Source organism: Microchirus variegatus (assembly GCF_963457635.1).
Source record: "Microchirus variegatus genome assembly, chromosome: 22".
Lineage (NCBI taxonomy): Eukaryota > Metazoa > Chordata > Actinopteri > Pleuronectiformes > Soleidae > Microchirus > Microchirus variegatus.
Window position 1 is genome coordinate 778,451 of NC_139823.1, and position 25,024 is coordinate 803,474.

Genomic DNA, 25,024 nt, shown 5'->3' on the forward strand with positions numbered 1-25,024 from the left:
ATATCAGAGGTTTCTTGAATGTATCTTGTTAGCTGATGCTGTTAGCTCAACACACAGTAAACTGCATTATTTCCACTTGCTCTCATACACAGGAGTTTAGAATATCCAACAACCTATACCATTGAATGTTCAAATACAAAGCATTTTACTAGAAATGCACATCCCTAGGGGCACGTGATGGTGTGCAGGAATAGAAATGAGAAATAGAAATGAGACTTGTTTATATCTACAATAATAATAATAATTATGGAAAAACACAAAGGACAGTCTTTTCTCAAACTAACAAAAACAAACAAAAATAAAAACTCTGGTAAAATGTCTTGGAGACTTGTTGTTAAAAAAGTTGTTTTTGAAAAACATACCCTCCAATGCATTTTTAATGAGGATTTATGTGCATGCACAAACTTGCGTGCTTGCATCATATGTAAACTGAGCAAAGAGAGGAGGGGATATCTTCTCTTCTCTTGATGTCTCCCGATAAGTTGTTTGCCTCTCTGATGGCGGCGCTCTAAGCGAAGCTCACTGTTTTAACAATGCACGGAGGATTGTGCTCGTTTAATTGGTCCCAACACTGACTGATAAGTACACATAGTTTTACCAGTGCCACGGAGTTCACGCTTTCATATGTGTTAGCTGTTTATGGCTCGTAGCAGCGCACAGCAGTTATTTGAGGCGACATTCGTTAGCTTGTTTGCTAACATTGCTGATGTTTGTATCGCTCAGGATTTAACTGCAGGTTAAACTTCACAATTGGATTGTTTTATGGAAGAAAGTATTGTAAGATGCATTTAGCAACACATCTAAAGATCCAATTCTGCACTTTCCTTTACACTTAATTAATAATTTGACTGCCCTATTGTGTCATATGCTTGTTGTATGTACAGTGGTATGCAAAAGTTTGGGCACCCTTGTAAATGTTCATGATTTGCCTTTATAAATCATTGGTCGTGGAGAATTTCCGGGGTGATGGAGTAGACAGCCACGCAAACTCGCAGCTCCATTAGACCCGTTAATAATTGGCAGATAAAGTCAAGAAAAACGATACATGAGTACCAGACTACAGAAAAAGATCTCTAGAGGAATGAGTTCCAGTCAGAAAACGGGCAAGAAAGACGGGAAAAACTGTAAAATTTATGACGTTGTAACAGGATCTAAACAGCTAACGTTAGCTGAAGCTACACCGCTGAAAATTGTCAGCGATGCTAGCGGGGAATCAGCCATGCTAGCGGAGCTGAGGAAACTCACATTGAACATTGACTCTTTTCTGGATTTGAAATCGTCTCTCCAACGAGTGGAATCATCCATGGAAGACCTAAAACAAAGAACTGAGAGCCTGGACAGAAGACTGACCGACGCAGAGAACAGAGTAAGTGCTATGGAAGACAGAAGAGTACCGCAGGAGAGGGCGCTGGGATACCTGTTGCGGAGAGAGGCTAACCTCACTGCAAGTGTGATGACATGGAAAACAGACTCGAGAAGGATGACATGATTTCTTTTTGTAACAGACTTTCTAAGCACATTGTTAGAATTTCAAGAAAGAATCGACATTAAACTAGAGAGAGCTCAAAGAGCGCTCGGTCCAAAGCCCAAAGCCGCAGCTGCACCACCATTATATCCATTAGATCCATTATAGCTTTTTTTCTGGACTTTATTGTGAAACAAAAGGTGCTGCTGCAGGCTTGGAAGCAAATAAATTTTCGGTTCCGGGAGCATACAATCTATTTTGACCACAGAGGAAAAGGAAAAAAGTCAGAGATCCGGTCTCGGTCGCCATATCCGGCACAGTTAAGACTCTTCCTGGATGGTGGCACAAAGCTGTTTCCTCAGTTTTTGAGGCTCACTCAACATTGAAAGAGATTGGCATAGATACAGTAATGGAGGACCGAGAAATATTGGAAAGGGAGCTGACACGAGAGAGATGGATAATACAACAGGACCGGAGGAAGAACCAACAGCTGAACCCATCGGAGATCAGAGCCCTAATTCAGGGTGACGACAGAGATGCTAGAGGTGCTGGTCGTGAGTAATAATGAAACCGCTGTAAGTCTATACTGGTCCGGTGTTTGAAAATAATAAAAGCAACAAATAAGAATGACAGAAAGAAAGACACATTATGAGGCCGGATTTGTGATGAAGAATAAAAAGAGAGACCTTATGGGACGGGTGGTGTGATAAGGGGGAATAAATAAAGAAAGAGACTAGTCCTGATGGGAACTAGGACTAGGTCTGTATCTACAAGACCAGACCAGGAAGGAGTATAACGGGGAGAGGAAATAGGATTATCATTTATCGTAAATTAATGATAGGAAATAATTTATTCAGGCTATAGTATCATTTTGTGAAAATAAGGTGAACATAAGGGTCGGTGGGGGGTGGGGGGGGAAGACTTTCATCGAGTATGAGGCGTGCTTGGCCATCGAGGCGATGTGAGGATATTCCGGGGACAACCTGGTGGACCGTCGCTATTGCACTTTGTGCACCTTTTGCAGAGGGAAGGTTACTCTCTGCCCAGTGAAGATCGGGAGCGGAGACCCCCCGGTGTGTGTTCGTAAGATCAAGTCTCTGTTCATTCAATTTTTGGGGGAAACCGCTGAAGTATTGGAAGTTCTCAGTTGTTTTTCATGTTCAAAAAAGGCCAATGTTCTGTGTCTCTCTGTAAATTATACCATCCATCCATCCATCCATCCATCCATTTTCTTCCACTTATCCGGGGCCGGGTCGCGGGGCAGCAGTCTAAGAAGGGATGCCCAGACCTCCCTCTCGCAGGACACTTCCTCCAGCTCCTCCGGGGGGACCCCAAGGCGTTCCCAGGCCAGCCGAGCGACATAGTCTCCTCCCGGTGGGACATGCCTGGAACACCTCCCGAGGGAGGCGTCCAGGGGGCATCCGATACAGATGCCCGAGCCACCTCAGCTGGCTCCTTTCGTTGTGGAGGAGCAGCGGCTCTACTCCGAGCTCCTCCCGGGTGACAGAGCTCCTCACCCTATCTCTAAGGGAGCGCTCCGCCACCCTGCGGAGAAAACTAATTTCAGCCGCTTGTATCCGGGATCTTGTTCTTTCGGTCACAACCCAAAGTTCATGACCATAGGTGAGGGTAGGAACGTAGATTGACCGGTAAATCGAGAGCTTTGCCTTTCGGCTCAGCTCCTTCTTCACCACAACTGACCGATACAACGACCGCATTACTGCGGCTGCTGCACCGATCCGCCTGTCAATCTCACGCTCCATCCTTCCCTCACTCGTGAACAAGACCCCAAGATACTTAAACTCCTCCACCTGAGGCAGGATCTCTCCACTGACCCGGCGGGAGCAAGCCACCTTTTTCCGGTCGAGAACCATGGCCTCGGACTTAGGGGCAGATTCTCATCCCAGCTGCTTCGCACTCGGCTGCAAACCGCCCCAGCGCATTCTGGAGTTCCTGGTTCGTAGGAGCCATCAAGAGATGAAATCCAGTTGCTCCCGAACCGGACCCCCTCTGGCCCCTGGCTGCGCCTAGAAATTCTGTCCATAAAATAATGAACAGAACCGGTGACAAAGGGCAGCCCTGCCGGAGTCCAACATGCACTGGGAACAAATCTGACTTACTGCCCGGCAATGCGAACCAAGCTCCTGCTCCGGTCGTACAGGGACCGCACGGCCCTTAACAAAGGGGCCCCGACCCCATACTCCCGGAGCACTCCCCACAGAATGCCACGAGGGACACGGTCGAAAGCCTTCTCCAAGTCCACAAAACACATGTGGACTGCTTGAGCAAACTCTCATGAACCCTCGAGCACCCTGCGAAGGGTAAAGAGCTGGTCCAGTGTTCCACGGCCAGGACGAAAACGGCATTGTTCCTCTTGAATCCGAGGTTCGACTATCGGGCGAACTCTCCTCTCCAGTACCCTTGAATAGACTTTCCCCGGGAGGCTGAGGAGTGTGATCCCCCGATAGTTGGAACACACCCTCCAGTTTAAAAAGAGGGACCACCACCCCGGTCTGGCAGTCCAGGGGCACTGTCCCCAACTGCCACGCAATGCTGCAGAGACGTGTCAACCAGGGCAGCCCTACAGCATCCAGAGACTTAAGGTACTCAGGCCGAATCTCATCCACTCCTGGTGCCTTGCCACTGGGCAGCTTCCTAACTACCTCAGTGACTTCGGCTTGGGTAATAAATGAGTCGACCTCTGAGTCCCCAGCCTCTGCTTCCTCGAGGGAAGGCGTGTCAGTGGGATTGAGGAGATCCTCGAAGTATTCCTTCCACCGCCCGACGATATCCCCAGTCGAGGTCAACAGCTCCCCACCTCCACTGTAAACAGTGTTGGCGGAGTACTGCTTCCCCCTCCTGAGGCGCCGGACGGTTTGCCAGAATTTCTTCGAGGCCGACCGCAAGTCCTCCTCCATGGCCTCCCCGAACTTTTCCCAGACCCGAGTTTTTGCTTCTGCGACTGCTCGAGCCGCCGTCCGCTTGGCCTGTCGGTACCTGTCAGCTGTCTCAGGAGTCCCTCGAACCAACCAGGCTCAATAGGACTCCTTCTTCAGCTTGACAGCATCCCTTACTTCCAGCGTCCACCACCGGGTTCGGGGATTGCCGCCGCGGCAGGCACCCGAGACCTTACTGTTACGGAAATTTTGTATTGATATTGTATAAATGTAAAAGTATGAACTGTAGTGACCTAAGATCAAGTGACCATTTGCTATTTTGTTTTACAACAGTTACACAGGGGTTTGAGTCATAACACCCTATCTTCCTCTTTCCCTATGGGGGTCTACCTGATTCCCTCTCTTCCCGTGGGAGGGAGGAAACCTTTTATTCTACTCTGTCTGTGTGGGGGAGGTCGTTGACACACCCACCAGACAGGTTAACTAGAGAGATTTTCCATTGAGCCAGCAGTCTTCTCAGGGTGACTGAATCTGCAAGTTGCCTTGGGATTGCTCTTTCTGTACAGAAATAAACTCTTGTTTGATTCCTGAGCTGGCTCCAATATCCATCTGTTACCAAATTATCCTGACACTTACGGCCGCAGCTTTGAACCGCCGCGTCCACAATGGAAGTGGAGAACATGGTCCACTCTGACTCAATATCTCCAGCTTCCCTCGGGATCTGGTCAAAGCTCTCCCGGAGGTGGGAGTTGAAGACCCCCCTGACAGGTGATTCCACCAGGCGTTCCCAGCAGACCCTCACAACACGCTTGGGTCTGCCAAGTCTGTCCAACTTCCTCCCCTGCCAGCGGATCCAACTCACCACCAGGTGGTGATCGGTTGACAGCTCAGCCCCTCTCTTCACCCGAGTGTCCAAGACATACGGTCGGAAGCCAGATGACACGACCACCAAGTCGATCATTGACCTCCCGCCTAGGGTGTCCTGGTGCCACGTGCACTGATGGACACCCTTATGCTTGAACATGGTGTTCGTTATGGACAAACTGTGACTAGCACAGAAGTCCAATAACAAAACACCACTCGGGTTCAGATCGGGGAGGCCATTCCTCCCAATCAGGTCACACTGTCATTGCCCACGTGGGCGTTGAAGTCTCCCAACAGAACCATGGAGTCCCCGGTTGGAGCACTCTCCAGTACTCCTTCCAGAGACTCCAAAAAGGCCGAGTACTCTGCACTGCTGTTTGGCCCGTAAGCCGAAACAACAGTGAGAGACCTACCCCCCACCTGAAGGCGGAGGGACGCGACCCTTTCGTTCTGCGGGGAGAACTCCAACACATGGCGGCAGAGATGGGGAACTATGAGCAAGCCCACTCCAGCTCGCCGCCTCTCACCTTGGGCAACTCCAGAGTAAGAGAGAGTCCAGTCTCTCTCAAGAAGTTGGGTTCCGGAGCCCAGACTGCGCGTGGAGGTGAGCCCGACTATTTCTAGCCCTGGTAACGCCAACCCGGGCGACGTAAGCGTCTTTTTCTTCTTCTTTCTCTTCATAAGGGGTATTCACATACCTTATGTAAATTATACTATCAAGGTTATTACTGTTTATGATTTTTTCTGGACCGCAGTTGTTAACATACACTTTAAAAAGTGTGTTTACATAAAAATATTTTCAGTTACAAAATATGGACAAGTTGACGGTAGTTGGTTAAAATATAAATGGAGTGAATTTATCCCTTTAAGAGGAAAAAAATTATAAACCAGTTGAAAAGTTGAACTGTTCAATCGCATTACTTCAGGAGACCCACCTTAATGATATAGAACATAAAAAGCTTAGGAGGGAGTGGGTGGGGCAGGTTTTCAGTGCCTCATGTGAGAAGGGTAAAAAAAGAGGAGTGGCAATTCTGTGTCATAGATCTCTAGGTTTTACTTCAGAGAATACATTCAAAGACAAAAATGGGCGCTACATCTTGGTTGTGGGTTCAATCAGAGGTCAGATTATCATTCTTAAACATCTACGCACCAAATGAAGATGATCCCTGCTTCTTTAAAGAAATTACAACTCTTTTATCCACTCACGCTGAAGAATTTATCATAATGGGAGGGGATTTTAATTGTGTGTTGAATTCAAAACGAGACAAGCATCCATTTGAACAGGGTCCTAAGCTACAGAAAACCAAAGTATTGTGCAATATGATTTAGGAAATGGGACTGGTAGATATTTGGCATCAAACACACCCCAAAGAGCGTGATTGCACCTTTTTATTTTCAAAGGTCCATAAAGGCTACTCCAGAATAGATTTTTTTTGTGTGCCAAAAAGAGAAACTTATAAAGTTTTAGATTGCTACATTGAACCCATAACAATATCCGACCACAGTCCCAGTGGTTATATCAGTTAATTTAGCGGATGAAAAACAACTTAAACAGTGGAGAATGAATGTTTCGCTTCTGAATCCGCCAGAGATAGTTCAAGTATAAAAAAAGATTGGATTCAATATTTTGAACATAATGACAATGGGGAAGTCTCAGTGTCAACCTTATGGGAAGCAGGAAAAGTTGTGCTACGGGGGAAGTTAATTGCTTTGTCCTCCAAAATTAAAAAAGATCGTAATAAAGAACAAGGAGATTTAGAAAAACGTATACAGGATTTGGAAAAGGAGCATAAAAGACAAACAAAATATTTTGAAATCTCTTACCCAGCATAGACAGACGTTTAATGATTTATTGACACATAAGGCTGAGGGTGCATTACGTTTTGCCAACCAAAAATATTATGAATTAGGAAATAGGGCCAGCAGACTATTGGCATTTCAATTGTGCAAGGCACAAGCTGATCGCATGGTGGCAAAAAGAATAAATCCTGCAACAAAAAAAACACTGTCCCACCCGAAAGATATAGCAGAAGCCTTTTCTGTTTATTATGAGAATCTTTATGATTCAGAGGAGACAGACGACAAAATAGAGAGGATTGATGCTATACTAGGAAAAAGTTAAGTTACCCAAATTGACTGAAAATGATTCTAAAGCAATGACTGATCCAATCACAAAAAAGGAAATTGAGGAAACCATTAAAAATTTAAAGAATGTTAAGGTGCCGGGAGAAGATGGATACCCAGGTGAATTTTATCAACATTTTCAAGATGAGGTTAAGCCCCTCCTGCAAGGAGTATTCAATTATGCCCTTGCGAAGAACGACCCCCCAAAATCTTGGTCTGAAGCAATAATTTCCATAATCCCCAAAGAAGGTAAAGATCCTACAAACTGTTCCTCTTATAGACCAATTAGTTTGCTCTGCTGTGATGTGAAGAAACAAATTCAAAAATGTATACGTACACTAATTAAACCAGAACAAACTGGGTTTATACCGGGTCGTCATGGGATAAACAACATTCGGAGAAATCTAAACGTGATTTCAGTGGCGAAACAGAAACCGGATCCCTCAATGCTCCTCAGCTTAGATGCTGAGAAGGCGTTTGATAGAGTGAATTAGCAGTATTTGAAACACACATTGGGAAAAATGGGATTTCATCCAAATTTCATTAATTGGATCGGTGTGTTATATTCAGGACCCATGTCAAAAGTGCGGGTGAATGGATATACATCAAAGAGCTTCGGTTTGAAAAGAGGGACCAGACAGGGATGTCGCCTTTCGCCCTTACTATTTGCTATTAGCATCGAACCCATGGCAGAACTTATCAGAGAAGACCTTAGAATTCAGGGAGTATCAGTAGCTGGGGTGACGCATAAAATCTTGCTATATGCGGATGATGTTATTCTGTATATTACTGACTTGAATCTTGAATTCAATCCCAGTGCTTTTGTCCTGTCTAGCGAAATTTGGGGAAATATCAGGTTACAAAGTTAACGAAACAAAATCAGAGGCCAGGATGCTAGTAGGAAAGTGGCCAACAGAGTTAGATAAAGAAGTTACATTTAATTGGTCTATAAGGGCAGCGGTCCCCAACCTTTTTTGCTCCACGGACCGGTTTAATATCAGGAAATATTTTCACGGACCGGTCCCCTAACGTTCTCTGGTCGATATGGTAACGATTAAACGTGCCTTCAAAATGAGATACACAAAACACCTGTAAACGCTTCATTAATGTTGATATATTTGTTTCAATCGCTGAATGAAGCCTGTCATATTTGGAACAAGAGTCGGAATCTTAAATTGCTTGCACAAAACTATTGATCAGCACTGAGCATTTGTTTGTTGTTCATCAAAATCAGTATGCGCCGAGAGCGCGGGCGAGCGAGCGGGCGGGCGGGAGAGAGAGATTAATGAGTGCGAGTGAGTGAGGTCTAGTCATTAATTAATTTATTATTTTTGTGTAGGTGTGTACCCTGAAAACGTCGCACAAGTAAGCGAGTTTTGCGACTCACTCCTTTTCACTGAAATGTGCTGCAGCGGTGACTTCTTTTCTGAGAGAAATCGCTTCAGCACTCTAGCCAGCGATCTCCCTCGGGAGGCGTCAAGAGTGAGTCATAGACGGATGTAACGGAGGGAATCCTGTCATTTTTCAAAATAAAACGTTGTTCAGACCCCGATAATAAATAAAACGGAAATAATGTTATTTTTATTCAAGTTATTTATTCTTTCTGTGCGGCCTGGTACCAAACGACCCACGGACCGGTACCGGTCATGTTGGATAAAATTATTTCTGCTTTCATTTGACAAAAGCGAAAACCTAGATTTGCGTGAATGTTGCTATTATTTATTTATTATTTATTATTTATTTTATAGTTATTGCTGCGTATATTCCCCCGTCCGCTAACCCGACATCGGCATGTGACGTCATCCAAACTACAATCGCTGGACTACAGACTGCGCACCCGAGTGCTCTCATAATAATCTCGGGTGTCTTCAACCATGTTTCCATTAAAAAAACACTCCCGAAATTCACCCAGTATGTGACCTGTAAAACCAGAGAGGAGAAGACACTGGACCTGCTGTATGTTAATGTAAAGGACGCATACACCTCCACGTCTCTCGGGGGGAGAATCAGATCACAACTTGGTGCTTCTCACCCCCTGCTATGTGCCTCTAGTGAAGAGGCTGCCTGTGACCACAAAGACAGTGAGGACATGGTCAGAGGACTGCTATGAGGCACTGCAGGGCTGTTTCGAGGTGACTGACTGGAATGTACTCTGTGAGCCACATGGAGAGGACATAGATGGGCTTACTGAGTGCATTACAGACTACATCAATTTCTGTGTGGACAACATTGTCCCAGCAAGGAATGTGCACTGTTACCCAACAAACAAGCCCTGGGTAACAAAAGACATCAAAGCCATACTCAACAAGAAGAAGAGGGCTTTCAAAGGTGGGAATAGGGAGGAGCTGAGAGACATTCAGAGGGACCTGAATCATAAGATCAAGGTGGCTAAGGACAGTTACAGAAGGAAGCTGGAGAGGAAACTCCAGCTGAACAACACGAGGGAGGTCTGGAGTGGTATGAGGACCATCAATGGTTTCAGACCCGCTGGCAGTGGAGCTGATGGCAGCTTGGCTATGGCCAATGAGTTAAATCTATTCTTCAACAGGTTTGACACTGCTGCCCCAGCCCCTGCTGGTTCTCCTGTTGACTGTCTGCAGCCACCAACACTTATGACCTCCCCCCTCCTCCTCCTCCTGCCGATAGCACCTCATCCAACTTTTTGAGCCCCTCTCACCCACCCCCCACTTCTCAAACCTCTTCTGGCTCCCATGCTGCCTGCCCACTGTTTACACCACTTCATGTAAGAAGACAGCTGAGCAAACTCCCCGCTGGTAAGGCTGCAGGCCCTGACGGTGTCAGTCCACGTGTTCTCAAAGCCTGCGCTGAACAGCTCTGTGGAGTGCTTCACCATGTCTTCAACATGAGCCTGAGTCTCCAGTGATATGGAAGACATCCTGCCTCGTTCCTGTGCCAAAGAAGCAGCAGCCCACTGCTTTCTCTGACTACCGACCGGTGGCACTGACGTCACATATCATGAAGACCCTGGAGAGACTTGTGCTGGACAGGGATTAAATAAAAAAATTTCACCACCGTCCCGGAAACGTCCCGAAAAACATTTTGAACCGTCCCGAATCGTCCTGAATCGTCCCGAAAATCATTTTTTACATTTTGAGTTGTTACTTACTGATAATATAATAAAAACACACAATACATTATGTTGATAATAAATAATTTATTTATTTCCAGACTAGATTTGTTGTGTTGTAGATGACAACCAACACACTCAGTCACAGAACTGTGGCCTACCGGACCTAATGCCACTACTCCACTATTTAGTGACTGCATTTATTGGGTTGTAGTCGTCATGAGAAGGGCCATGCATTGAGATTTGCATGAGGCTGTTTAGGGCTGTCAAAATTACTCAAAAATGACTTTTGAAAAAACACAAATATTCAAATATCTGTATTTGCGCATGATATCAATGACGCGCGCATCTGGTGTGCGCTGCATCCGCTGCATCTGGGGGCTTTAAATCAGCCAGACTGTTAGGTGATGACAGCATGATGTCAATAACAGGACAAACTAATACAACCAGACATAACTACTTGTAGATGTAGTTTATTTAAGTTTAAACATATTTCACAACATATTACCTACACAAAAATAAGTAAATTAACTAATGACCAAGAGCGCAGATCTTTCTAGCTCGCTCGCTCTCTCTCTGCGCATACTGGTTTGGAGACTTTCCAGCATTTAACAGGTGATGTTCCATAGTGAACTCGCTCTGTTTCGACCGCCGAATTATCGGTGTATCCCTAAATATAACATCTTTATTGACAAGAATGATGTAACCGTAATAATGACGCACTTGATAATGTGACTTGGGTTTCAATTGGCACCTGGACATGCGTGCGCTGCGCTGATTACATGGGGGCGCATGCATTCTTGTTCCCCGGTATAGAAAAAGCCGTGGTGTATAAAAAAAAAATTATTTTAAATAAATAAACAAGCAACGCTAAGCCTGGCGGGGCTTCATTCAGTGATTGAAACAAACATGTCAACATTAATGAAATGTTTACATGCAGTGCCAGCGCGCAAAGCAGACAGCCGCGCTGCGGCTCCAGCGGCGCACAGTGAGAGAGGAGCAGTTTCTGCGTCTCACTGAACAACACAAACATGAGCAGCCATTTACCTTTTCACATAAGTATTTCTCACCGACCGCGAACCCGTTCTGGTTCACAGAAAGTGTTGAAAACTTAAACAGAAAAATGTAGTCAGTCAAAATTCTCTTTCGTCCCGTGGTCGTCCTGAGAGAGAATATTGATCGTCCCGATGACAATTAATGATGTCCCCGGGACGACGGGACGGTGTTAATTTTAATCCCTGGTGCTGGAGCAGCTCAGGCCTGTGGTCAGGTCGCATCTGGATCCCCTCCAGTTCGCCTACCAGCCCCGGATTGGAGTTGAGGATGCCCTCATCTACCTGCTGAATCGTGCCTACACCCACCTGGACAAGCCGGGGAGCACTGTGAGGGTCACATTTTTTGACTTCTCCAGTGCTTTCAATACCATCAGGCCTGCTCTACTGGGTGACAAGCTGACGACGATGCTGGTGGACCCTCCCCTCGTGTCCTGGATTGTTGACTAACTGGCAGACCACAGTACGTGCGCTTGCGGCACTGTGTGTCAGATGCAGTGGTCAGCAACACTGGGGCCCCACAAGGGACTGTCCTCTCTCCTTTCCTCTTCACCCTTTACACCACAGACTTCAGCTACAAGACAGAGTCTTGTCATCTTCAGAAGTTTTCTGATGACTCTGCTGTGGTTGGATGTATCACTAAGGGTGAGGAGGCTGAGTACAGGGCTGTGGTGGACAACTTTGTCACATGGTGTGAGCTGAACCACCTGCAGCTCAACACAACTAAGACCAAAGAGCTGGTGGTGGATCTGAGGAGGAACAGGACACCAGCGACCCCACTTTCCATCCAGGGGCATAATGTGGACACTGTTGAACATTATAAATACCTGGGAGTGTTCATTGACAATAAACTGGACTGGACTAAGAACACTGAATCCTTTACAAGAAGGGACAGAGCCGCCTCTATTTTCTGAGGAGGCTCCGCTCCTTTAACATCTGCCGGACAATGCTGAGGATGTTCTATGAGTCTGTGGTGGCCAGTGCTGTTCTGTTTGCTGTTCTGTGCTGGGGCAGCAGACTGAAAGTAGCAGATGCCAACAGACTCAACAAGCTGCTCAGGAAGGCCAGTGACGTTGTGGGGATGGAGCTGGACACTTTGACAGCAGTGTCAGACAGAAGGATGCTGTCAAAGGTGAGGGTGATACTACAGCATGACTCTCACCCTCTCCACAACGCTCTGGTCAAACAGAGGAGCACCTTCAGTCAGAGACTGATTGCTCCTAAATGCACCACAGAGCGCCACAGGAAGTCATTTCTGCCTGTGGCCATAAACCTTTACAACTCCTCCCTCTGATGATCAGACTCTTTATAAACAAACAAACAAACAACAAACAAACTATAATTATCCATTCTCATCTAACTTATTTCATCTGTTTATACTTACATTCACTGTATATTGTATATGTGACCCGCCACGGACCAAGCGGGAACAAGTCGGCCGAGCGCAAAACGAGAAAAACAGGAAAACTGTTTTTTTTTTCAAAATTAGGGATTTCCGTTTTTTTCAAAATTACAAGAAGTTGAAGTTTTGAAGAAGCCACTACATGCTTCAAATCACAGTATTGTGGGTCTTAAAACCATAAACTTTGTGTTTGAATTAAGTTGTTAAGTTGTTTTATCACTGTGAATCGCTCCTGGTTTGGGTGTGGCGATCTCACATTCCAGAGCCTTTGTTGCTTTTTCAGCCAATCATCTGACGATCACGGAGAATACACATGGCTAATTAATATGCAGCTCTCACTCAGAGAGAGCGAGGAGGGGAGAGAGAGTGTCTGGAACTTTCCAGCGTATGTGTGCAGTGTGTGTGTGCAGTGTGTATGTGTGCAGTGCGAAATTAAAGCGTGATTATCATCAAAGCAGTCATCATCAAAGCTTTGTTTGACAAAGGAAGGCAAAGAGAACAGGACAATAAGTCAGCTGTGGCTTCTTCACAAGGACAGCGAAAGCACAGAGACGGCTGTGTGTGGACTGTTAGCAGTTTAAGCTAGCGATCTTTATGCTTACGTGTTAGCAGACTTCATCGTCACAAAAACAACAAACAGATGGATTATTCCGCGGCTGAAAGAGAGCAGGACGCACACGGTAGTTGTCTGAGATGATGACATGACGCCAGCACCGCTCTATCTCCTATCTAATTGGACTTTTGGAGGCGAACAGACGTAAAACTGCGACGAAAAGGAAGCACGCCCGGACCTCTTATCTGGTCGGAGGCACTGAAGTCTGCCGGAATACCTTTCAGTTTCTTATTGGGTGAGTTTTCATTCAAAGTCACATACAGACGCACATAGGGACGCTGTCTTTTAATAATCCACTGTGCGTTTCATAACGCCGTTTGGCTACATTGTTATTAGCTCGCTAGCTCGGTACTGTATTATTACAATGAGAATGATGCGCACATCGAAACTTTTGTTCGGTCAGATGAGCATATTATAAGTCGTAAGGGGAGCATGTCACGGCCCTCTTTGAGATTTTGTACACCCGCAGGTTTGATAATTCAAATGCTTTGAGACGAAACTCCCGTGTTCGAAACCTAACATTGCATTGAATGATGTGTGAATGCCACACCTTTGCATGCATGAATCACACATGATTAACACAATGTGTGATGAACGTGTTAATTACACGTGCAATTCATGCACATAAAGGTGTGGCATTCACACATAATTCAAGCAATACTACTGATCAATCTATACTGATTCAGTGAATAATGCCTGTTAACATGAACCATGATCTGAAACAAGTATTTTATTTTATTATTTCAGAATCCTGGGCATAAGGATTGGCATGTGAAGTTGCTGCCAACCCATGTGTCCAAGGCCTCAGTGTGTTGTCTATACATGAGGTCGGCTAAGGCTCTTGGTATGTGTATAAATTGATTTCTATACAATAGCCAAATGCTTATATAGACTGCTATATGTAATGTGTAAAATGTGATTTTTTTGGAAAACTAAAATAATTATTTTCATTGTGGTTCTTGCTGTCAACAGGTAGTGGAACACAGCTCTCCTGAAAGTCGCCTCAATATTCCGCAGCTTGTTGGAACGGCAGATGGCAGAGTGATAGTAAAGACCATCGACTGGCAGACACATCTGAGTCCCTACTTTCGAAAGCTCCCACAGATCAAGAGTTATCAGCACTTTAAGTATTTATATTCAAAATTCTGCATTTTATGAATAACAAAAATCACGAATGGACATAATAGTGTTCCATGTGAACAGTGAGCCATGTTTTAAATATCCTGTTGTGTGCTTATATTCTGTCACAGCTCTGATGCCAACAGACCAGGTGTGGTGCTTGCTCAAACTCACAGTGATGCAGAGCCTATCGAGTTTCAGCTACTGCGCAACCCAGGAGTTCTGCCCCCTGTTGACAGTCTTCCCGTCCTGGCCCCACCTGGACTGACCATGGACAGGCAGACGTATCTTTTTGAAAAAATCAGGCCTTTCTGTTCTGATGAGGCAAAAGACTTCACATGCCCAGCACCAAAGGTTACAGCACAGAAGAGGAAGCAGAAGAGGGTGCGTTTGTGATGTCATCATTTAGCTGCATATCAACTGTGATGGACAGAGTGGGTACAGCCACATTGTGGGGGAGGAACTGGTATTGAAGATGATAATATAGTCCATGGTCTGGAAAATATTGAACTCTCCTTCACACACTTAGATATATTTTGTTTGATATTTGAAGTATGTATCTATCTTTCACCTTTCTTGTTTCTCATTTTTATTCAAGTGCTTTTTGTAACAGAAGAATTTCCCTCTGGGGATCAATAAAGTAAATTCTGATTCTTATCAGTCCACTGAAGTACTTACAGCAAATAACACTACATTGACATGAACTACATTCATTCCTTTGTTTTCAAACTGCTACACTGTTTCTGTCCTGTGGGCTAACAGACATCAGATGTCACTGACAGCTAGACTGGGTGGGGGGTTGTGACCATGTTAATGTGATGCAAATGAGCAGCTATTGGCCTGGCTCCTCAAGAAGGTCGAAATCTTTCAGGCTGAATTTCTCCCTAAAGCAGTTTGAGGAGTGCCTACATTCAAATGGCCACATCTTCTTCAAAAATCAGATGGACATGTGTTTGACATTGTTGGAAAGCTTAGAAATCACACTTTCGGAATCTGTAAATAACTCCAAATGTCCCAAAGTAGACTTGTGAACCCTTTTGCCATGGCTGGACACATATATTTCCAGATTTTCTACTTATTATTGTATTTTATTTTTATTTTTATTGTTTATTGTATTGTTTATTTTATTTCATTTAGCTTATTGTCTATTTCACTGTCTTATTTTATTTTATTTTATTTTATTTACATATTTTATTTTATTTACATCTGTATATCTAGCTCTAGTTTCCTCATGCTGTATTTCTTCTTACTTTGCACAGAGCATCTGGAACAAAAACAATTTCCCCCCGGGTATTAATAAAGTATTCTGATTCTGATTCTGATTCTGATTAAAGATGAGGAGTGGGAGTTGGTGTGTGGGCAGGGTCATAAAGTCACTCATAGTACAATGTGGAAGGAACTCAATTGGAAATTAAAAATTAGATACTTCGTAACTGCGGCTCCCTGCCCTGGTCTTGTGCGGGGTGGACTTGCAGCTGGCCCTGGGTCGGGCGGCTGCGGGTCTCTCCTGGCCCGGGTGGCCGGTGGACGCTCCATGTGCCTGGGTTACTGCCGGTCTTCTCCCTGGGGGCTGGGGGGCGGAGGCGCGGTTTTCACTATGGATTCCCGACCACACCACAAGTGACAACCTCCGCACATACATATACATGGATGCGCGAATACACAGACATACAGATACACACACAGACACACTCTGGTTCATGATAGAACCAATATAAACTGATACAGCCGTTATAAACAAGATCACCTTTTCTATATATGGTTGTTAACAAATTCTAATGGTACTGTACTACTGTACTACAAATGCATATCAGTGTTGTTAATGTTGTAATGTTATCATTATTGCCCTAGTGTGTTATGCTACTAACTTCTATCTAGTGTCTCTCTCTCTCCCGCTCCCTCTCTCCCTCCCTAGCTCTCTCTCTTTCCCCCCATCTCTCTCACACCTCCCTTGTCTGTCTACCCACCCTCACCCCCACCCCCTGTCAGGCCCGGTCCTTCCACACCACCTAATAAATATATAAATCAATCAACAAAAAAACAATACATAAATAGCAGGACGGGCATTACAGTTCTGTAATTACTTGCCCTGCAAACAGCAAAATCTGTTCAACACCAACAGACATGCAGTCAACCATAGTGCATGCCCAAGGTACTGGACAGGACAGGTTAAAAAATAAAAAATAAAAATAAATAAATTAAAAAAATACGACAAATGATTAAAATCTGTGCTGGAGGAATTGTCAATTGGGGATCACACTCACATCTTCTGGGATTGCCCGGTACTGATTTCATTTTGGCAGGGGCTCCAAACAGATATCCAAAACATTTTGAAAAGGGACAGAATCATCACATTTACATAGCACAACCCCCTCCTGGTCTAAGCTGTCAGTGAAACCACACCCTGCACTGTATGAGCACAGATACTATTGTTGTGAGCTACACTGCTACACAGAACAATACATATACAATTAGGGCTGGGCAATATATCGATATATAAAATATATCGACATATAAAATATATCGATATATTTTTCAATGCGATATAGAATTAGAATTTATCCCGTATATCGATATAGTTCAAATTAGCGCTGTGATCCTTGCTCCAGACAAGTCAAACATAACTGCTGTTATGTGTGCTTGCAAATAATTAGCCATTTGTATTCTCCGTGACCGTCAGCTGATTGGCTGAAAAAACAACAAAAGCTCTGGAATGTGAGATCGCCACACCCAAACTAGGAATGATTTACAGCGATAAAACAACCTTAATTCAAACACAGAGTTTATTTGGGTTTTAAGACCCACAATACTGTGATTTGAAGCATGTAGTGGCTTCTTCAAAACTTCAACTTGTGTAATTTTGAAAAAAATGGAAATCCCTAATTTTGAAAAAAAAAAAACCTTTTTCCTGTTTTTTCTCGTTTTGCGCTTTGCCAACTTGTTCCCGCTTGGTCACATTTGTTTATTAAGTTGCCATCTAGTGGACACAAGGAGGACTCTTTTAATCATCTAACAACAAATTGATACTCTCTTGCTTTATGCACCTATTATGCACCTATTGAATGGGTAAACACTTTCTTCAGGAGCCGTCACTGATATATATATATATGTGTGTTATGTCTGATATGTATCAAATGCAGTGATTTTTTTTTTTCTGTGAAACACCCCGCTCTGTGAGTCAGAGGGTCTCCTCTCTGCTCTGATTGCAGGCTGGGACTGCTGCGGAGACTATGAGACTTACTGACTGCCTGTGAGTGCTTTGAGGGGGAGCGGGGATCCCGGCAGATATCGCTGCACACAGTAACTGCAGAGGGATGCGCGCTTTCAAGTGAGAGTTTCCAACACCACAAAAGTCTCCAATAACACCAGAAAAAGTTGCTAGACGTTTTTGACAAAAAAAGTTGCTTGGAAGAGTTGGAAAGTCACCAGATTTAGCGACAAAGTCGCCAAGTTGGCAACACTGGTGCAAAGTTGGTTTCTCAAAAATATCTGTTAAATATAGTGTGGGAACTGTTATGTTCTCAACTCAAATATACATGCACGACATGCATTCTTGTGTATCCACAGCAACACACATGTATTAGCTTTAACTGATAGCTAAGTTTTGTCCTTCACATAGCCATCACATTAACTGAATTTGGCATCAACAACATGATTTTGAATACCTAAAACATTGGTTTTGTCGATACTATACTATAAGTATTCTATATTGATTGGGTTAAATAGAATTACATTACTAAAAAGAGAGTAAAATACAATTTTCATTGAACAAAATTAGACTAAAATGTCATTAGTTTTCATCGACTAAAACTACATGAAAATAGTCATGTGTTATGATTAACAAATGACTAAAATAAGAGTAAAATGCTCAGACCAAAATGACAGTTAGACACAAAGACAAGACTAAAACAAAAATCAAAACAGGCCGCCAAAAACAACACTATCTGCCTTCATCTTATCTTATCCTTGTGTCCTCTGTTACATCAACCTTCTACTACTATTTGTGCATTTTCATTGATCGCACATACGACACGAATGACCCACATTCCAGAAGTCAGTGTTTCCTTTTTAAGACTTTTTCGAGACCTTAAATTATTTGAAGACCTTATCGCCACTTCAAGCTGTAACCAGCAACACATATTTCACTTACAAAACAGTTTTAGTTTGCAATTAAATCTATAGAGAACCTAAATTTTCCCATGTTTGATGGAGTTAATTTCATTCAAGTTCAGATATTATTTATACACGTAACGTCACGTGTATAAATAAGCGCGGCCCCAAGCCCATCTTTCAGGGGGTCTTAACTTTGCAAAAATTGATTTATCAACTTTTAATAATTTGTAAGACCCAGTGGACACCCTGGTAAGTTAACGGAATGAGGAGACAGGAAGCATGGGTAGTTGTTTTTACCATCATCTATGGCTGTAGTTACAAGGAGTGCTGAATTTTATATTTTGTGAAAAAAAAAAGAAAAAGAGGAAACTGCGTCATGCAGGTTTCATGAAGAAGCTCTGTCTGGATGACAGCTGCTTCCAACACTACTTGCAGACGACAGCCTTCCAGTTAGCTAAAATCGGGGGCCAGGAGATCCAGAGATTACACCAAATGCTGTCCCAGCACCTGTAACGACTAATGGGAAATTTGCTGTGGGGGAGTTGAATCTTGTACCTGGCAAATACATTACATAAAACTAAACTTAGCAGTTCCAAAATAAAAACTAGCAAATCCTCTGTAGATACTAATTAAAACTAAAAAATAACTCCTTTAAAGCAAAAAAAAGAAATAATAAAAAAAAAAGAAAGATATACACTTGAGCCGACATGGATTTTATTGGTGGAGCTTTTTGCGGACTGTGTCACCTCAGACAACCACACCTCAAAAAACCCAAACTGGTCATTAAAGGTGCATTATGTAATGAATCTAAAGCAACTGGCCATAAAATCCTCCTAATATGTCACAGAGGACCAGGAATAATGTTCATATAACATACTGACCTCATCAACAAAAACAGTACAGTAAAATATTTTCCGGACCGAAAATGTTTATGTTTTGAAATGATGTTTTGGCATGAGGCGCCACCTACAGCCTTCCTACTGTCTACCAATCATTGCAGTCAGTAGAGTCTCAGCCGCTGAGAAAACATGGGTTGCCATGTTATGTAGCTATAATTGAAATGAAACGAAAGGAAACCTAAAAGACCTCGGTATGAATGTCAAAAACGCCGAGATAAAGTTTACGGCAAAGCGAGGGTCTATATAGGACATGCTTTTGAACGGTGGAGAGAGTTGAAAGCTGAGAGGAATTTCAAAACGGATGCAGAATTGGCTACTCTTCTTCGGATACGGCAGCCGCCAGCCGGGAGCGGCTGCAAAACCCGCTTCGGTGTGGCTGGGGTTGTGGGTCCAGGAAGAACAACCGCCCCGTGGTGGACGGCCTTGCCTGGTGCGCAGCTGCCGCCGCCGCCAACAGAACAAGTACCGGTCAGTTCTGTTCTGTTCTCTCGGCGGCGGTGGCTGTGGCTGTTGAACAACCGGACCACTGGCGGTTCTGTTCAGTCAGCGGCTGAGGCTGGTTCTGCCTGGCGCGGGCTGTGGTGGTGGATCAGATGAGACAAAGATGCGTCCTTTAGTCTCTTTCTAATCTAACCTAATGGTCTTCTGACATGCAAAGTGAGAAAAACAGTGGTAGCTGAATGGTTAAATAGGTGGACTTCTGTCGGGAAGGTTGTAGGATCGATTCTGGATAGAGTCAGCATTATTAGGGTTCAAGAATGACTGCAAGAACCCTCTTGAAACTGTAGGGATTCTTCTTATTCTTCCACCAAATGAATCGCTTTTTTGAAGCCTTTCCCATGCTCCAAAACTCACAGATTTTTGCGACCGCATCAATCCAGGTGAAAATTTACGTATTTAATAGGTTCGGTGAAAAAGCGTGAACAATTGGAAGTGGGAGGGGTTAAAGAGTGACACAAAAAATGGGTAGTAGGTCATCTCCTGTTGGGTTTAACGTACATGAACCATGGATGTATGATATGAACTGGATAGAGCTCCGTCCCCTCTTCCTTGAAGACATTTTTTTTACATGGTGGCCACTGTGGGTACTGTAACAAAAAAATCCCATGGGGCCCAAAAAGCAATTTTCCATTTGACTGCAATAGTAAAAGAGACCCTTGTAAACGTGTTCACAAGACACCTTGAGACACGGACACAGGCTTTTATAGATCTTTATATTCTATATTTTTAATTCATGGAGTTTCATATTTGAAAAACATTCCTAAAGGCCATAAAAAGCCCAGACAAATCTTATTTCCCAGAGTGATGTCACAGCTGTGTCCGAGCACAGCAAATCACGGTCATGTGGCATCTCGGGAATGGCGCTACGAACTGTACGACATGAAAACTTCATGAGAAATGTGAATAAATTAAGAAAATGAGGTTTCGTTTACATTTTTAAAAATATTATGACAAAGCAGGTTTTAGTTGTTTATTCGTCGCTCATTAACATTTATTTTCAAACGTATTATCGAAGTATTAACGAGCTGCTGTGTGGATTCATTGAGGAGACGAGACTGACATGCTGCACTTTATCACTGTGTTCAGGTCCCGGACATCGTGACACTGATGACGGTGTGGACTGTGGAGCTGTGACCGTGAGATGCACTGAGACCTGCGGTCACTTCACCACTGATTCCCGGGGAGGATGTTTGTCTTATCATCACTATCGGTTCATGAGGTTACTGTTAAATGTGATGAACACGCAAATTATAGTTGAATATACATGTTGAGTGATACGATACGATATACTTTATTGTCCCGTTCAGGGAAATTTGTCTTGGACTGCTGAGCCACAATGAAAACAAACAAGACATCATCAGCCATACCATCACTGACAAATACATAACAGTATTGCACATATCCCATAAAATAACACATACATACACTATACATAAGTAATACATGCTAAAAGATTACCATTATAAATAATAAAAAACCTACCTAGTTATAAACCTACTTTAACACGTTGTTATTGTTCCTAATAATAATCCGATTCTGCATTTATTGACAAATCCATGGTTTAAAGCCGAAGTTAATGTGACGTCGGTATTCATGAAATCCGCTAGCGCACGTCATTAGTGTACTCCCATCATGCCTTTCGCTGTTCATGTACGCGCCGAGGAAGTCGATAACGCGGACGGCTCTTTCACATAGCCGAGAGGCATTATGGTAGTGACACTTCTGCCCATGCTCTATGGGCCCCATAACCCGGAAATAAACGCGGAAGTCAAAAACTTTTTTGCCATATGTGTCCAGCCATGGCAAAAGGGTTCACAAGTCTACTTTGGGACATTCTAAGCTTTCCAACAATGTCAAACATATGTCCATCTGATCATTTTTGAAGAAGATGTGGCCATTTGAATGTAGGCACTCCTCAAACTGCTTTAGGGAGAAATTCAGCCTGAAAGATTTCGACCTTCTTGAGGAGCCAGGCCAATAGCTGCTCATTTGCATCACATTAACATGGTCACAACCCCCCACCCAGTCTAGCTGTCAGTGACATCTGATGTCTCTTAGCCCACAGGACAGAAACAGTGTAGCAGTTTGAAAACAAAGGAATGAATGTAGTTCATGTCAATGTAGTGTTATTTGCTGTAAGTACTTCAGTGGACTGATAAGAATCAGAATTTACTTTATTGATCCCCAGAGAGAAATTCTTCTGTTACAAAAAGCACTTGAATAAAAATGAGAAACAAGAAAGGTGAAAGATAGATACATACTTCAAATATCAAACAAAATATATCTAAGTGTGTGAAGGAGAGTTCAATATTTTCCAGACCATGGACTATATTATCATCTTCAATACCAGTTCCTCCCCCACAATGTGGCTGTACCCACTCTGTCCATAACAGTTGATATGCGGCTTAATGGTGACATCACAAGCGCACCCTCTTCTGCTTCCTCTTCTGTGCTGTAACCTTTGGTGCTGGGCATGTGAAGTATTTTGCCTCATCAGAACAGAAAGGCCTGATTTTTTCAAAAAGATACGTCTGCCTGTCCATGGTCAGTCCAGGTGGGGCCAGGACGGGAAGACTGTCAACAGGGGGCAGAACTCCTGGGTTGCGCAGTAGCTGAAACTCGATAGGCTCTGCATCACTGTGAGTTTGAGCAAGCACCACACCTGGTCTGTTGGCATCAAAGCTGTGACAGAATAGAAGCACACAACAGGATATTTAAAACATGGCTCACTGTTCACATGGAACACTATCATGTCCATTCGTGATTTTTTTATTCATAAATTGCAGAATTTTGAATATAAATACCTAAAGTTCTGATAACTCTTGATCTGTGGGAGCTTTTGAAAGTAGGGACTCAGATGTGTCTGCCAGTCGATGGTCTTTACTATCACTCTGCCATCTGCCGTTCCAACAAGCTGCGGAATATTGAGGCGACTTTCAGGAGAGCTGTGTTCCACTACCTGTTGACAGCATTAACCACCACGAAAATAATTATTTAACTTTTCCCCCAAAAAAATGACATTTTACACATTACATATAGCAGTCTATATAAGCATTTGGCTATTGTATAGAAATCAATTTATACACATACCAAGAGCCTTAGCCGACCTCATGTATTGACGCCACACTGAGGCCTTGGATACATGGGTTGGCAGCAACTTCACATGCCAATCCTTATGCCCAGGATTCTGAAAAAAAATAAAAAAATACTTGTTTCAGATCATGGTTCATGTTAACAGGCACTTTATCACTGAATCAGTATAGATTGATCAGTAGTATTGCTTTTGAATGATGTGTGAATGCCACACCTTTATGTGCATGAATTGCACGTGTAATTAACACGTTCATCACACATTGTGTTAATCATGTGTGATTCATGCATGCAAAGGTGTGGCATTCACGCATCATTCAATGCAATGTTAGGTTTCGAACACGGGAGTTTCGTCTCAAAGCATTTGAATTATCAAACTGAACCTGCGGGTGTACAAAATCTCAAAGAGGGCCGTGACATGCTCCTCTCACGGCTTATAATACGCCCATCTGACCGAACAAAAGTTTCGATGTGCGCATCATTCTCATATTAATAATACAGTACCGAGCTAGCGAGCTAAGCAAACATAGCTAATAACAATGTAGCCAAACGGCGTTTTGAAACGCACAGTGGATTATTAAAAGACAGCGTCCCTATGTGCGTCTGTATGTGACTTTGAATGAACACTAACATAACATAGATTAACAACGTTAATGAAAACTCACCCAATAAGAAACTGAAAGGTATTCCGGCAGACTTCAGTGCCTCCGATCAGATAAGCGGTCCGGGCGTGCTTCCTTTTCGTCGCAGTTTTACGTCTGTTTGCCTCCAAAAGTCCAATTAGATAGGAGATAGAGCGGTGCTGGCGTCATGTCATCATCTCAGACAACCAGCCGCGGAATAATCCATCTGTTTGTTGTTTTTGTGACGATGAAGTCTGCTAACACGTTAGCATAAAGATCGCTAGCTTAAAATGCTAACAGTCCACACACCAGTAGTCTCTGTGCTTTCGCTGTCCCTGTCCGTGAAGAAGCTCTCAGCCACAGCTGACTCATTGTCCTGTTTTCTTTGTCTTCCTTTGTCAAACAAAGCTTTGATGATGACTGCTTTGATGATAATCACGCTTTAATTTCGCACTGCACACATACACACTGCACACACACACACACACACACACTGCACACATACGCTGGAAAGTTCCAGACACTCTCTCTCCCCTCCTCTCCTGCATTTTAATTAGCCATGTGTATTCTCCGTGATCGTCAGCTGATTGGCTGAAAAAGCAACAAAGGCTCTGGAATGTGAGATCGCCACACCCAAACTAGGAGCGATTCACAGCGATAAAACAACCTTAATTCAAACACAAAGTTTATGGTTTTAAGACCCACAATACTGTGATTTGAAGCAGGTAGTGGCTTCTTCAAAACTTCAACTTGTGTAATTTTGAAAAAAACGGAAATCCCTAATTTTGAAAAAAAAAAACGTTTTCCTGTTTTTCTCGTTTTGCGCTCGGCCGACTTGTTCCCGCTTGGTCCGTGGCGGGTCACATATACAATATACAGTGAATGTAAGTATAAACAGATGAAAGAAGTTCACCCGCCACAGACAAGATGGCCCAGCGCAAAATGAGAAAAAACAGGAAAAAGTTTTTTTTTTTTCAAAACTAGGGATTTCCGACCGATGACGTGACACCAGCACCGCTCTATCTCCTTATGGTGAGTTTTCATATACGTAACGTTAGTGTTCAGTCACATACAGGGACATTTTTTCTTGTCATTGTTTCACTTGCTCTAACACAAACATGTGCTGATGTGCTTGAATCATGTGTGAATGACACATCTTTGTGTGTGAAAGTAT